The sequence below is a fragment of the Monodon monoceros genome, unplaced genomic scaffold (assembly GCF_005190385.1).
Source record: "Monodon monoceros isolate NGI ecotype Baffin Bay Population unplaced genomic scaffold, NGI_Narwhal_1 Super_Scaffold_5, whole genome shotgun sequence".
Taxonomy (NCBI): domain Eukaryota; kingdom Metazoa; phylum Chordata; class Mammalia; order Artiodactyla; family Monodontidae; genus Monodon; species Monodon monoceros.
The window spans coordinates 47,504,356-47,518,369 of NW_021703782.1; positions in this window are offsets into that span (position 1 = coordinate 47,504,356).

Below are 14,014 nucleotides of genomic sequence, written 5' to 3' on the forward strand. Positions count from 1 at the left end.
GAACACTCTATGACATAAATCACAGCAAGATCCTTTGACCCACCCACCTCCTAGAGTAACGGAAATAAAAACAAAATTAAACAAATCGGACCTAATGAAACTTAAAAGCTTTTGCACAGCAAAGGAAACCATTAACAAGATGAAAAGACAGCCCTCAGAATGGGAGAGAATATTTGCAAACAAAGCAACTGACAAAGGATTAATCTCCCAAATACACAAGCAGCTCATGCAGCTCAATGTCAAAAAAACAAACAACCCAATCCAAAAATGGGCAGAAGACCTAAGCAGACTTTTCTCCAAAGAAGATATACAGATTGCCAACAAACACATGAAAGGTTGCTCAACATCATTAATTATTAGAGAAATGCAAATCAAAACTATAATGAGGTATCACTTCACACTGCTCAGAATGGCCATGATCAAAAAATCTACAAACAATAAATGCTGGAGAGGGTGTGGATGAAAGGGAACCCTCTTGCACTGTTGGTGGGAATGTAAATTGATACAGCCACTATGGAGAACAGTATGGAGCTTCCTTAAAAAACTAAAAATAGATCTACCATATGGTCCAGCAATCTCACTACTGGGCATATACCCTGAGAAAACCATAATTCAAAAGGGGTCATGTACCACAATGTTCACTGTAGCTCTATTTACAATAGCCAGGATATGGAAGCAACCTAAGTGTCCATTAACAGATGAATGGATAAAGAAGATGTGGCACATATATACAATGGAATATTGCTCAGCCATAAAAAGAAATGAAATTGAGTTATTTGTTGTGAGGTGAATGGACCTAGAGTCTGTAATACAGAGTGAAGTAAGTCAGAAAGAGAAAAACAAGTACCGTATGCTAACACATGTATATGGAATCTAAAAAAAAAAAAAATGGTTCTGAAGAACCTAGGGGCAGGACAGGAATAAAGACGCAGACGTGGACAATGGACTTAAGGACACGGAGAGGGGGAAGGGTAAGCTGGGATGAAATGAGAGAGTGCCACTGACATATATACACTACCAAATGTAAAATTGATAGCTAGTGGGAAGCAGCTGCATCGCACAGGGGGATCAGCTCCGTGCTTTGTGACTTCCTAGAAGGGTGGGATAAGGAGGGTGGGAGGGAGACACAAGAGGGAGGGGATATTGGGATATATGTATACATATAGCTGATTCACTTTGTTATACAGCAGAAACTAACACAACATTGTAGTATTGTATACTACAATAAAGATGTTTAAAAAAATTTTTTTTAATTAAAAAAAAAACAGACCACTCTGTTGCGGGGAGAATGGAACGTGGGGTTAGGAAAAGGGGAATAGAAGCAGGACAACCAGTTCAAGCAAGAGATGATGGTGGCTTGCACCAGGGTATTTGCGGGGGGGAAAGAGGGATATGGCAATCTGCCGGAAAGCAAAGCCCATACATCTATCGCATTTAAATTTGTAAAACAAGTGACTGTTTTCTCTACATACTTCATACTTTGCTAAGAATAGCAATTATTCTATTAACTTTACCTAGAAAATGAAGAACACAAAACTGTATGACCATCTGTTCTCCCTCTCTGTGGTGAAACAACATATTTGAGTATGATTTCAGTTAACTTTCTCACTCTTTCACAACAGCTAATTGTTGGTCTTTCCACTTGTCTGTAAGTTTCCATCACCTTGTGGAGATCATTACGATCAGACAATGCTTCAACTGTATCATAAAAAACTGCTAACATAGCCACAAGTTTTTTCACTTTTAGATTTCTGGGACAGTGCTTTGGGAGAAGATGTAGTTAGGTGAGTGTAGCTATGTGAGAGCAAGAGGAAGTGGGAGAGAGGTTGATGGAGTGTTATTGGTCTTCTGAGGAAGCTGGTTTATGATGTTCAAAGATCACTCATTGTGTTGTTGATTTCTTAGGGAATAATCAACGTTAACTTTCTATTATTATGGCCCTTTAGCTATAAAATTTAAGTAAATTTCATGCAAAGAATTTCCCTATTTAGATAGTAGGAAACTATTCACTGATGAAGATGAGAAAGGCTTTCTAGTTTACTACTTCTGGTGAATCCCAGAATCACAGATAACTACTCCCATCAGGTCCAACTACTAAAATTATATTAGTGCCCTCTGCTGTACATGTGCAAAATTACAGAAAACTATATGATATTACAAGGGCTGTGTAGACATTTTTGGCTTTGGTACTTTCCAGAAGCAGGGCAGATGGACAACTTTAACATGTTGGGTGAAATTTTGCCTCCTGTAATTATTGGCTAGTCTAAACAGAGTAACAAATAGTGTGCAAGAGGTAGTCATTATAGGCTTATTGTTATACTAGGGAAAATAGTAATTAAATGTTTGTAATATGATTGAAATTACTTCATGATGTGGCAGTTATATAAAACCTGGCCTTTCTTTTATGATCATGTGCACTGATCATTTTCTCTTTGACTTAGCTTTTGTATATCCTCCTGAGTTTACAGTAAGTCAGAGTCAATTCTGAGACCCATAAACCTGTTTGCTTGCTTACAGCATTCAATAATTGTTTTACATGACATTTGTTTTGTGTCATTTGATTTGTTCCTATGCCCTAAATTAAAAATTTCTGCTTCTGTCTGAGTTTTACTAACTGAAAATAATATTAGTAGGCTGAGGCCAATATTAGGTGGTCCTCTGTCAACCACTTATCTTTTTGTTTATCTGTTGTTCCACATTATGAAACTGTAAGCGTCATACTCACCTATAAATAATCATTCCACACCTTTAGAGCAAAATACTCCATTCAGATTTAAATGCTATATCTTAATTTTGTAAATTTTCTCTCTATGAATGAAGAAATATTTAAAATAGCATAGTTCGAAATGGAAACAAGGATTTGTTTATACATGCTGATTTGGGTTATAATCTGTAAGTATGGGAAATGAGTTTTGAATTTATTTCATGCCATCTTACAGTGAATTTTCCTCCCTCTAACTCCATGTGCTTAGTTCATATTTATAACTTTGTTTGGAGCAGGTTTAGATAATGTGTAAATATGTGTTATTAGCCAAATATTTGGAGGAGGTTTAGATAATGTATAAATATGTGTTATCAGCCAAATATTTTTCTTTACTTTTAATAACAATATTTATGTTTAAGATAAATGAATTTATCTTAGGAGGTAAATTTTTTTTTTTTTTTGCGGTACTCGGGCCTCTCACTGTTGTGGCCTCTCCCGTTGCGGAGCACAGGCTCCAGACGCGCAGGCTCAGCGGCCATGGCTCACGGGCCCAGCTGCTCCGCAGCATGTGGGATCTTCCCAGACCGGGACACGAACCTGTATCCCCTGCATCGGCAGGGGGACTCTCAACCACTGCGCTACCAGGGAAGCCCAGGAGGTAATTTTTTGATATGTGTTAATGTCCAAGAAAAAGTATGACATATATTCAAAACTAGGAAATCACATTTAAATATCATGAACAATGAACAGAACAATGAACAATAGATAAATAGTTTCAAACATTAATGGACTTTAAATTAGATTAACTGCCAAATTTGGGGGGGAATTAAATCCATTTTCTGGTATAGCTCAATGCAGGATGACAACAGAAATGGGGGCTAAGATGAAAATAAGGAGAATGGTGTTGGAAAAACTTTTATAATGCTATGTTCTATTATCCAGCTAAGTGCTTTTCCTCTGAATATAGTTTTCTGTTCTGGGTGCTCCAACCTAGAGGGATATAACTAAAATAAAAGGAATAAATATTATAAATGTTGATACATAATTTTTAGATCTATTGCTTTTTTTAAAATTAATAAATTTTATTTTTTGGCTGTGTAGGGCCTTCGTTACTGTGCACAGGCTTTCTCTAGTTGCAGCGAGCGGGGGCTACTCTTTGTTGCCATGAGCAGGCTTATTGCAATGGCTTCTCTTGTTGCAGAGCACAGGCTCTAGGCACACAGGCTTCAGTGGTTGTGGTGCATGAGCTCAGTAGTTGTGGCTCGTGGGTTCTAGAGCGCAGGCTCAGTAGTTGTGGCACCCGGGCTTAGTTGCTCCATGGGCAGGAGCAACTGTGGGATCTTCCCAGACCAGGGATCGAACCTGGGTCCCCTGCATTGGCAGGTGGATTCCTAACAACTACACCACCAGGGAAGCCCCGATTTAGTGCTTTTTATTTCACCACATTGAATTCTGTTTGACAATAATATACATTCTATATTCAAATGTAGTACACATGCATTTGGATAGCAGCATATTGCGTTAAAAGAGTATTTATATTCTTTGGGTTTTAAAAAATATATTAAAATAGTTTGTTTTCATCAGAGAAGAGGAATTCCACTAATAAAATGCCACATGTGACCTGATTACTTCCCACAGTGGTGTCACATAACAGGCTGCTCTTCCAGGTTGTAGGTACTCACACCCTGTATTCTCCTGAGATGAGAGTTTGTCCCTAGAAGTTGAGAAACTGATTTAAACTTCATGGGAAAGCACTTAAGATGGCTGATGCTGCAATTCCTGACTTTTTTTTCTTTGAAGAAGAATGCATTCTTAAAAGAGAAATCATTGTTGTTGAAAACAAACGATTGCTAAGAAATTTGAAACCTTAAACCCCCATACAAAATAAGTTTATTTTGTTAAACAAAGACAAAATTGTTCCTCTACACTTTCCTACGCGTGATGTGTTTTTATATTCAATGTATGTTGAATAACTTGAACAAGAAGAATAACATTAACAAGATACTTTAAATATTACATAAAATGATCACATAAATTATTTAATTTTTCCAAAAGAGAAAGAATGTTACATATATCCTCATAGTATAGGTAAACACCAAAAGTACATTAAAGCAGAGATAGCTAGTTGCCTATTAGCCATTCTCACTTTTTATTTAGAAACAAATCCAGATGTATGTGAATGTGTGTGTAAATATGTATATTTATGTGTGCAGGCAATATAGCCAGCTAAAAGACTAAAATACACAGCCTTCCTTGAAAACAAGTACATACCATTTTGATTACTATAGCTTTGTAATATAGTTTGAGATCAGGAAATGTGACACCTCCAGCTCTGTTCTTCTTGCTTAAGATGGGTTTGGCTATTCAGGATATTTTGTGGTTCCATATACATTTTAGAATTGTTTTTCTAATTCTATTGAATTTTTATAGTGATTGCTTTGAATCTGTAGATTACTTTGGGTAATGCAGACATTTTAACAATATAATTCTTCCAATCCATATCTTCCCTTTTATTTATGTCTTCTTCAATTTCTATCATTAATGTCTCAACTTTTCAATGTACAGGTCTTTCATCTCCTTGGTTAAATGTATTTCTAAGCATTTTATTGTTTTGGATACTATTATAAATGGGACTGTTTTCTTAATTCCTCTTTCAAATAGTTCATTGTTAGTGTATAGAAATGCAACTGATTTTTGTGTTGATTTTGTATTTTGCAATTTTACTGAACTAACTTACCAGTGTTAACAGGTTTTTTTAGTGGAGTATTTAGAATTTTCTACATATAAGATTATGTCATCTGCAAACAAACCATTTTACTTCTTCATTTCCTATTTAGATGCCTTTTATTTCTTTTTCTTGCCTAATTGCTCTGGCTAGGACTTCCAATATTGCATTGAATAGAAGTGGCAATAGTGGTCATTCTTGTGTTGTTCCTAATCTTAGAAGAAATGTTTTCAACTTTTTACCATTATGCATGATGTTGGCTGTGGTCTTCTCATGTATGGTCTTTATTATGTTGACATACATTCATTCTATTCTTAGTTTGTTGAGAGTTTTTATCCTGAAAGCATGTTCAATGTTGTCCAGTGCTTTTTCTGAATCTGTTGAGATAATAATATGATTTTTATCTGTCATTCTGTTAATGTGGTATATCACATTTATTAATGTGTATGTTGACTTATCTTTACATCCTCAAGATAAATCCCACGTCATGGTGTATAATCCTTTTAATGTATTGTTGAAGCCAGTTTGCTAGTATTTTGTTAAGGATTGTTGCATCTATGTTCATCAGAGATGTTGGTCTATAGCTTTCTTTTCTTGTAGTGTCCTTGTCTGATTTGGGTATCAGGGTAATGCTGGCCCTGTAAAATGCATTTGGAAGTGTTCCCTCCTCTTCAGTTGTTTGGAAGAGTTTGAGAAAGATTAGCTTTCATGCTTTTTTACATGTTTGGTAGAATTCACCAGTGAAACCATGTGCATCTGTGCTTTTCTTTCTTGGGAGGTTTTTGATTACTGATTCAATCTCCTTACCAGTTACAGATCTATTCAGATTTTCTATTTCTTCATGATTCAGTCTTGGTAGATTGTGTATTTCTAGGAATTTATCCATATCTTCTAAGTTATTCAATTTGTTGGCATATAATTGTTCATAGTAGTCTCTTTGATACTATGTATTACTGTGGTATCAGAGTATGCTGATTGAATAACTGCAAATGATTTGTCTTCAAGCTCGCAGACTCTTTCTACTGCTGACCACATCTGCTGTTGAAGAACTCTGTTGCATTTTTCACTTCATTATTTGTATTCTTCATCTTCAAAATTTGTTTTTTCTTTTTATGATTTATAGGTCTCAGCTGAACCTCTCGTTTTGTTCATGTATTATTTTCCTGATTTCATAGAGTAATCTATTTATGTTCTCTTGTAGCTCCCTGAGCATCCTTAAAATAATTATTTTAAGTCATTTGTCAGGAAATTTGTAGATCTCCATTTCTTTGTGGTCATTTACTGGAAAGCTATTGTGTTCCTTTTGTGGAGTCATGTTTCCGTAATTTTATGTGTTCCTTGAAATTTTGCATTGATGTCTTTGCATTTGAAGCAGTAATCACTTTTCCAGTCCTGCTGACTGGCTTTGGGAGACATATACCTTCACCTGTCAGTCTGCTTAAGGATTCTGAGGCTTTCCCAGCCCTTTTCAATGGATGTGCCTGATTCCCACTTCTTTCCCTCTTAGTGAGTGCATTTGTTTTTCTTTTTGGCCGCACTATGCAACATGTGGAACTTCCCCAACCAGGGATCAAACCTGTGCCTCCTGCAGGGGGAGTGCAGAGTCTTAACCACTGGACCACGAGGGAAGTCCTCCCTCTTAGTAAGGAGTTCTTAAAATTGTATGCCTTTTCTCAATCCCACAAAGTCAGGCTGAGTGCTTTGAGGTTCCTGTTTGTTTTCTCTCAGGCAATACCCTGAAATGCTCAAGTTTGTTAGCTTGCTCCCAATCCCACAGTCAATCTGACTTTCTACACCTCCTTACTAGCTACCTGAAAAGGCTCACTCTTGCCACCCATAGGAGTCTGTACTAGGGTGGGGAGGGATGTGAGATGGGGGTATGGGTGAGGCACACAGAGTGGTGTAGGTACTTGTAAGCCAGTTGTGGAGGCCCACAGGTGAGGTTTATATCCAGTGGCTAGTGGGTAAGCCTCCTAATAGAGTCTGTGTCTTGGTTAGTAGGAAGAACTGAAAAGTCATTAGTAGTGTCCCTTTGATGAGTTCTGAGACTTGGCTACTTTGCTCCCAACCTCTTCCAGCATCTCCCAGTCCCTCGATCTTGGAGATTTCCTCAGCAATATGGATGGAGCAAGAAAGAACTGGGCCTCTTGAGCAGTGTCCCACACAGCTAGGGAAGCCTGGCTCTCACTCACACACTCTCACTTTCCCCTGTGAGAGAAGCCATGGGCTATGGGGTTTCTACTGGCAATAAGTCTTGCTGCTTTGGGGGAAGAGTGATGTGGGCAAAACGAAACTGTTTCTCTTACCCTCAGTGTGTCTAATATTGGTTTTTTTTTTTTGCCCCAAGAGTGTGCTGGAACTTCTCCACTCGACTCCCAGACTCTCACAAAGGTACTTGCATCCCCGGATAATTCAAAATTGGTGTTCTCTGTTGGGATGATAATAGAGAACTCCTATTCTACCAACTTGCTGATGTCACTCCAGAAAAAATACAATTCTGAAGAAGAAAATTACCAGGGATAAAAAGGGACATTACATAATGATAAAAATCCACCAAGAATACATTGCTAGCCTAAGTAGATGTATGCACCTAACAAAAGATGTTCAAAATACATAAAGAAGGGGCTTCCCTGGTGGCGCAGTGGTTGAGAGTCCGCAGGCTGATGCAGGGGACACGGGTTCATTCATGCCCCAGTCTGGGAAAATCCCACATGCCGTGGAGCGGCTGGGCCCATGAGCCATGGCCGCCGATCCTGCGTGTCCGGAGCCTGTGCTCCGCAACGGGAGAGGCCACAACAGTGAGAGGCCCGTGTACCACAAATAAATAAATAAATAAAAACAGAAAGCAAAAAATTATGGAACTGAAACTATAAATAGAAAAGTCCACTATTAAAGTTGGAGATTTCAACACTCCTCTCTTAATAATCCATGGAATAATTAGACAGAATGCAGTAAGGAGATACAATACCTCAAAACCACCATCAACCGAATTAACTTAATTGGAATTTTTAGACCACTTAACTAAATAATAGCCAAATAAACATTCTTTTCAAGTGTACATGAAACATTATAAAAGTAGACCATACCTTGTGCCATTAAATTTAAATTTGTCTTTAACAAATTTAAAGAAATTAAAAACATAGAAAGTATATTCTCTGACCATAGTGGAAATGAACTAGAAACCAGTTACAGAAAGACATTTAGAAAATTCACCAAATATTTGTAAATTACACAACAAATTTCTAAACAATCATTGATCAAAGAGGAAGTCTCAAAAATATTAGAAAATATATTAAAGTAAGTAAAAAACAAAAACACAACATATCAAAGTTTGTGGGATGCACTAAAGCAGTACTTAGAAGAAATTTATACCATTATATGCATATATTATGAATAAAGATATCAAATAAATAATCTAGGTTTCCATCTTAGAAAATAAGAAAAGGAAGAGCAAATTAAAACCTAATCAAGCAGAAGGAAAGAAATGATAAACATAATAAGTTGTTTGTCTATATAGAAAACCCCAAAGATTCTACAAAAAACTGAGTTAGAAAAGTTACAGTATACAAACAAGGTCAGATATATAAAAAACATACAAGTCAACTTACAAAAAGCAGTTATGTGTCCATATAGTAGCAACAGACAATTGAAAACCAAATCTTAAAAGCGTACCATTTAAAATAGCTCAAAATATTAAATACTTAAGAATCAAGAAAGATGTGAAGGACCTGTATGCTAAGAACTATAAAATACTGATTAAAGAAATCAAAGACCTAAATGAACTGATAAAGATACCACGCTCATGATTTAAACACTTGATATACTTAATTTGTCAATAATTCCAAAACTTATCTATGTTTAATACAATCCCAATCGAAATCCCAGCAGAAATTTGTAGGTATAGACAAGCTGATTCTGAAATTTATGCAAAAGGCTGAGAAATGAGAATAACCAAAACAATTACAAAAAATAAGAACAAAGTTGGAAGATTGACATGACACAACCTTAAATCTTGATATAAAACTAGAGTGACCAGACTATATTGTAACAATGAAAGGATAGACCATTGATTAGAGGTACAGAAAAGATGTCCAGAAATAGATCTAAATAAATGTGATCAAACGATTTTTGAGAATGGTGAAAAGTCAACTCAATAGAAATAGAATAGCCTTTTCAATAAATGTTGCTTCTGTTTTGAACAACTGAACATGCATATGTCAAAAAAGAACTTTAACTGATACCTCACACCTTATACATAAATTAACTCAAAATGTATCATAGACTTAAATGTAAGATACAAAATTATAAATCTTTTAGAAGAAAATAATTGTGACCTTGGGTTAGGAAAATAGGAAATAGGAAAATAGTTTTTAGATATGATACAAGTACTATCATTTAAGAAATATTTGATAAATTAAACTTCATCAAAATTAAAAACTTTTGGGCTTCCCTGGTGGCGCAGTGGTTGAGAGTCCGCCTGCTAATGCAGGGGACACGGTTCATGCCCCGGTCTGGGAAGATCCCACATGCCGCGGAGTGGCTGGGCCCGTGAGCCATGGCCACTGAGCCTGTGCATCCTGAGCCTGTGCTCCACAACGGGAGAGGCCACAACAGTGAGAGGCCTGCGTACCGCAAAAAAAAATAAATAAATAAAATTAAAAACTTTTGGTCTGAGAAATAAAATGAATAAAAAGACAAGCTACAGGCTGGGTGAAAAAATTTGCAAATCACATATCCAACGAAGGACTTCAAGACAGAAAAGATAAGGAATTCTCTAAACTCAACAATAAGAAAACAAATAACTCAATTTAAAAAATAGGAAAAATATTTGAACTCATTTTATCAAAGATAAATGCCAATAAACACATAAAAAGATGCTCAACATTGTTAGTCTGCAATGTAAATTAAAAGCACAATGAATCCCAGTCAAAATCCAGCAACTTATTTTGTGGAGATCAACATTTATATGGAGAAACAAAAGACCCAAAGGAGCCAATCCAATATTGAAGAAAAAGAACAGAATCAGAGGACTGACACTACTTAACTTCAAGGCTTATTATAAAGCTATAGTAACCAACATAGTGTGGTATTGGTGAAAGAATAGACACATGAATGGAACAGAATAGAGAGCCCAGAAATAGACTCACATAAATATAATCAACTGTCCTTTGACAAAGGAGCAAAGGCAATACAATGGAGAAAAGATAGTCTTTATAACAGTCGTGCTGGAAAAATTCTACATCCATGTGCAAAAAAGAATCTAGACACAGACCTCATGCCTTTCACAAAAATTCACTCAAAGTGGATCTACACCTAGATGTAAAACATGAAACTATAAAACTCTTAGAAACATATCAGAAAACTTAGATGACCTTGGTTATGGCAATGACTTTTCAGATACAACACCAAAGGCAACATATATGAAGGAAAAAATTGATAAGCAGGACTTCATTAAAACTAAAAATTTCTGCTCTGCAAAAGACACTGTCAAGAGCATGAGACAAGCCACAGATTGGGAGAAAAATATTTGCAAAAGACACATGATAAAGGATTGTTATCCAGAATATACAAAGAACTCTTAAAATTCAACAAAAAGAAAACTAACTACCCAGTAAAAAAAATGGGCAGAAGACCTCAAAAGACACCCACCAAAGAAGATATACAGGTGGCAAGTAAGCATATGAAAAGATGATCAACATTACATGTCATTAAAGAATGCAAATTAAAACAATGAGATGCTATAATATACATATTAAAATGACCAAAATAAAAAAGCTAGCAACACCAAATATTGTCATTTGGTGGAGCACAAGAACTCTCATTCATTGCTGATGAGAATGCAAAATGGTACAGCCACTGCGGAAGACAGATTGACATTTTCTTACAAAACTAAATATACTCTTATTCTATCATCCAGCAATTGTGCAACTTGTTACTAACACAAATGAGCTGAAAACTTATGTCCATACAGCAACCTGTATGTGTATGTTTATAGTATTTTAATTCATAACTGCCCAAATGTGGAAGCAACCAAGATGTCTTTCAGTACATAAATGGGTAAGTAAACTGTGGTACATCTAGATTATGCAATATTATTCAGTGCTAAAAACAAATGACCTATCAAACCATGAACAGATATGGAGAACCTTAAATGCATATTGGCTTTAAAAAGCCAATCTGGAAAGGCTACATACTATATGATTCCAACTATATGATATTTTGGAAAAGGCAAAACTATGAGGACAGTAAAAAGATGAGTGGTTGCCAGGGGTTGGGGGAGGGAGGGATGAATAGGCAGAGCACAGAGGATTTTTAGGGCTGGGAAACTATTCTGTATGAAACTCTAATGGTGTCTACATGCCATTATACATTTTTCCACACCCATAGAATGTACAACACCAAGAGTGAAACGTAATGTTTAAATATGGACTTTAGTTAATAGTAGTGTATCAGTATTGGCTCACCAATTGTAACAAATGCACAAAACTACTGTAAAATGTTAATAAGATGGGAAACTGGGGGAAAGGGGGTATATATGGGAATTCACTGTACTTTCTGCTCTTTTTCTGTCAACCTAAAACCTCTTTAAAAATGAAGTCTATTAATTATTTTTTAAAAAAACAACAATTTTTTAGTCTCACAAAACTTTCTTTACAATAGCCAAAAACTGGAAACACCCAGATGAGTGAATGGTTAAATAAAATGTGATACGTCTATCTTACATAACATGGAATAGTACTCAGCAATAAGAAGGAACAGCTATTGATACATGCAACTTGGATGGATCTAAAAGGAATTCTGCTAAGTGAAAAAAGCCAATCGCAAAAAGTTATATACTTTATGATTCCATTTATATAACATTCTTGCAATGATAAAATGGAGGCCAGATAAGAGGTTACCAGCAGTTAGGGATGGTGGGGGAAAGGGGATGAATGTGAGCATTAAGGAGTAATAATATGAGAGAGCCTTGTGTTGATGGAACCGTTCTGTATCTTGAAGGTGGTGGTTGTTATACCAAGATACAAGTGATAAAATTTGAATAGAACTGAACACACACACACGCGCATTTATGTAAAACTGGTGACACCTGAATAAGATCAGTAGATTGTATCAATGTCAGTTCCCTGGTTGTAATACTGTACTACAGTTGAACAAGGTGTTATCATTGGGAAAAACTGCAAAAAGGGTATATGGAATCTCTCTGTATTATCTCTTACAACTACATGTAAACTACAATTATTTCAAAATAAAAATTCAAAAATATTCAGCACTCTATTCATCAATAGGCACAACAAAGGCAGTGAAAAGACAACCACAAACTGGAAGATATCTGCCTAACTCATAACGGATTAGTATACAGACTATATGAAGAATGAATAAAAATTTTTTTAAATTATCAATAGTCCAATAGAAACATAGCAAAGACATTTCACAGAAGATGAAAAATGGCAAATAAACATACAAAAATGTGCTGTATCTCATGAGTAACTAGTGAAATACCAATTAAAATTATAATGATATAGGATATCACAACTTGATTACATATATATTTGTATATATTATGCAACTATACATATTTGAACATATACTATGACCATATAGTGTTGGCGGAGACTTGGAGCCTCAGGACCTCTCATACACAGTAGTGAATGTGAAAACGGGTAAAAATCACTTTAGAAAACCATTAGACAACACCCAGAAATTTTCAATCTGGTACATATGTACCTCACGATCCAGAAATTCCACTCCTAGGTCTATATCTAGAAAAATTCTTGCCCACTTGTGCAAGAAGACATGCTTATATTAGCTCTTTTCCCAATAGTAAAAATTGAAACCATCCAGAGTCCTGCATCAGTAGAGTGGATTGGTAAATTGTGGTATATTCATTCAACAGATTACTCTGTAGCAGTAAAAATGAATGAACCACAAGTATACACATCCACAGGGATGCTGGAGAGGGTGTAGAGAAAAAGGAACCCTCTTGCACTGTTGGTGGGAATGTAAATTGATACAGCCACTATGGAGAACAGTATGGAGGTTCCTTAAAAAACTAAAAATAGATCTACCATATGGTCCAGCAATCTCACTACTGGGCATATACCCTGAGAAAACCATAATTCAAAAGGGGTCATGTACCACAATGTTCATTGCAGCTCTATTTACAATAGCCAGGATATGGAAGCAACCTAAGTGTCCATCGACAGATGAATGGATAAAGAAGATGTGGCACATATATACAATGGAATATTACTCAGCCACAAAAAGAAATGAAATTGAGTTACTTATAGTGAGGTGGATGGACCTACAGTCTGTCATACAGAGTAAAGTAAGTCAGAAAGAGAAAAACAAATACCATAGGCTAACACACATATACAGAATCTAAAAAAACCAAAAAAAATGTTCTGAAGAACCTAGAGGCAGGACAGGAATAAAGATCCAGACATAGAGAATGGACTTGAGGACTTGGGGGGGGGGAAGGGTAAGATGGGATGAAGTGAGAGAGTGGCATGGACATATATACACTACCAAATGTAAAACAGACAGCTAATGGGAAGCAGCCACATCGCACAGGGAGACCAGCTCAG